The sequence below is a fragment of the Mustelus asterias genome, chromosome 30, assembly GCF_964213995.1.
Source record: "Mustelus asterias chromosome 30, sMusAst1.hap1.1, whole genome shotgun sequence".
Lineage (NCBI taxonomy): Eukaryota > Metazoa > Chordata > Chondrichthyes > Carcharhiniformes > Triakidae > Mustelus > Mustelus asterias.
The window spans coordinates 16,757,338-16,760,364 of NC_135830.1; positions in this window are offsets into that span (position 1 = coordinate 16,757,338).

Here is a 3,027-nt window from a genome sequence, read left to right on the forward strand (position 1 = left end):
GTTGCCTCGTTTCCCTGCCTCCCGCTCTCGATATTTCTCCCTTCTGCTCTATCCCTTTGCTCTTGCTCTCTCCCCTTGTCTTTTGCTCCCGCGCCCCCCCCCCCCATCCGACCCCCCCCCCTCACTTTCTAACTTCCCACTTGCTGTCATCCTCTATCGTCGTCTCCCCCTCTCGCTAGCGCTTCCTCTCACGGTCTTTCCTCCTCACTGTCTCCCCATTATCTCAATGCTTCACCCTGTCTCTCCGTCTCTCTGTTTCTAGTGAAGGGACATCTCATAGTCTGGCTTGTGAAAGTATCAGGCGCTCTCAATGTATTTTGTTTCTCTCTCCAGTTCTCTCTACCTCTGACACATTTTCCATCTCCCGATCTGATGAGTGGTTGGGATAGAGTTGTAAGATGTGGGAGGTTTGTGAGGGATGAATGGTTTATGAAATGTTGAGGTTGATATATCCACCATCTTATCTCAATTTGTCGATGTCCTGGTAGCAGATGAAATGCGTCACCACATTGGCACGTCTTTTTTTTTACTCTGTCACCTTGTCAGCTGTCTCCACATTAAGGTTTTGCACAAAATGTAATTTATTGATATATGGGATAACGTAACCGATGGAAGGTTGGCTCGCCAACAGGAAACGGAGAATTGTTTGAACGGCTGAGACGAGTGGTGTGCCATCGGCATCTGTGCTGGGTTCACAACCTTTTTACGATTTGTATGTAAATTACTTGGATGAAGGGACTGAAAGAACGGTTGCCAAATTTGCTCATGACACAAATATTGGTTGACAATTGTGATGAGGGCAGAAGGAGGCAAATACCTGACAAATGGAATATGAAGTGAAGTAAAGGGAAATTCGCAATGTTGATGCGAATAATACGAAAGAAGCTTATTATCCAAATGATGAGAGGCGGTAGAGCTCTGAAATGCAGAGCGATCTGGGTGTCCTGGTGCTTGAATCGCAAAAAAGCGAGTATCCAGCTGCAGCAAGTCATTGGGAAAGCGAATGGAAGGGTAAAATTTACTGTGAGGGGAAATGAATACAACATTCGGGAGGTTGTGCTTCAGTTAGATAGGGCATTGGTGAGATAATAACAGGAGACTTGTGTACATCTATGGTCTCCTTTTTTAAGGAAAGATGCAAATTTATTGGAAGCAGTTCAGGAAAAGTGTCCTGCACTAATATCTGTAAAGGGCTGCTTGCTGATGAAATAAGTCTGGCGAGATGAGGTTTGCATTCACTGCAGTTTAGGAGAGTAAGGAGCGATTTGATCAAAACCTCTAAGATCCTGAAGGGTACTGAAAGGGTAGATGTGGAAAGAATGTTCTCTCTTGCTGAAGAATCTAGAACGAGGGGCCACTATTTGCAACATGGGGTCGTCCATTTACCGGACAATATTTCTTTATTGTTGTACAGTAAGCGATTAGTTAATGAATTCCTAATGTATGCCAAATTTCCCATTTCCTTGTATGATTACACCCAACGTTACACCCAACATGTTTCTGAACTCTTTCACGAATAATCTCACAATTCCCCAATTTGACAGAAATTTGAAACAATTTCACTGCTTCTTCACCTGGCATTCTCTTCTCCCACCGCTGGTGTCGGTGTGTCACTCCCTCTCTCTCTCTGCACTCTTTCCTCCCACCGCTGGTGTCGGTGTGTCACTCCCTCTCTCTCTCTGCACTCTTTCCTCCCACCGCTGGTGTCGCTGTGTCACTCCCTCTCTCTCTGGCACTCTCTCCTCCCACCGCTGGTCTCGGTGTGTCACTCCCTCTCTCTCTCTGCACTCTTTCCTCCCACCGCTGGTGTCGCTGTCACTCTCCCCTTCGCTCTGTCACTCTCTCATCCCACTGGTGGGGCAGCTGTGCTCCCCCCTTCTCGCTCTGTCACTTTCTTCTCCCACCGCTGATGTCCCTGTTTCTCGTCCCCTCGCTCTGTCACCCCGACCACGGCTGGTGTCACTCTCTCTCCCTTTTTCGCCTTGTCACTCTCTCCTCCAATCGCTGGAGTTGCTGTCTTTTCCCCTTTGGTTCTGTCACTCTATCCTCCCACCGCTGAAAGATTTGTTTCCCCCCTCCCTCGGTCACTCACTCAAACCATCGCTGGTGTCACTGCCTCTCCCCCTCTGGCTCTGTCACTCTCCTCCCACAGCTGGTGTTTCTGTGTCTCCTCCTCCTCTCACTCGCATGGTGGCACAGTGGTTAGCACTGCTGCGAGACAGTGCCAAGGAATCGGGTTCAATTCCTAGCTTGGTCATTTTCTATGCGAAGTCTGCACGTACTCCCCATGTCTGTGTGGGTTTCCTCCGGGTGCTCTGGTTTCCTCCCACGTTCAGAAAGATGTGTTAACGGAGGATTGGGCATGCTAAATACTCACTCAATCTCCCCGAACAGGCGTCACTGTGGATTTCACAGTAACTTCATTGCATGTCAAGGTAAGCCTACTTGTGATACTAATAAATAAACCCTCTCCTCCAACCACTGGTGCCACTGTCTCTGCGACTCTCTTCTCAACTACTTTATTGACAACAAGTCGTTGTGGACCTGACACAGCGGAACACAGCAAGTTCAGTGGCAGAAAACTAGCGCGAGCGAGGTGGGCCGATATTTAAACATTTCCGTCTTAATCTGCGCTCAGAACATGGTACTGAATTGTTCAGTTTTATCACCATTCCCAGTATTTATGTATTTGTCAAATGACGGTCTTCAGCTGATGCATATTTTTATTTTAATGGCCGTAACGACCGAAGGATGGTTAGAATTGCCGGGCGATAGTGCAGGGGCTGATCTGGAGTAAATGAAAACGAATGGATTACTGGATATAAATCTTGTGAAATTATAATGAAAAGGAGACATGGAAATCTGACCAGCATCTTCACATCTCCCGGTGCCGAGTACGAGCGGTAGTGCTGGGACGCAACATCGTGTTGTATTCAGTTGCTTGGGAAATGCAGTGGACCCTCCCCCTCGCCTCCATGACAATCTAGAGTGCATTAAGTGACGATAACGGAAACAAATCATGTATTT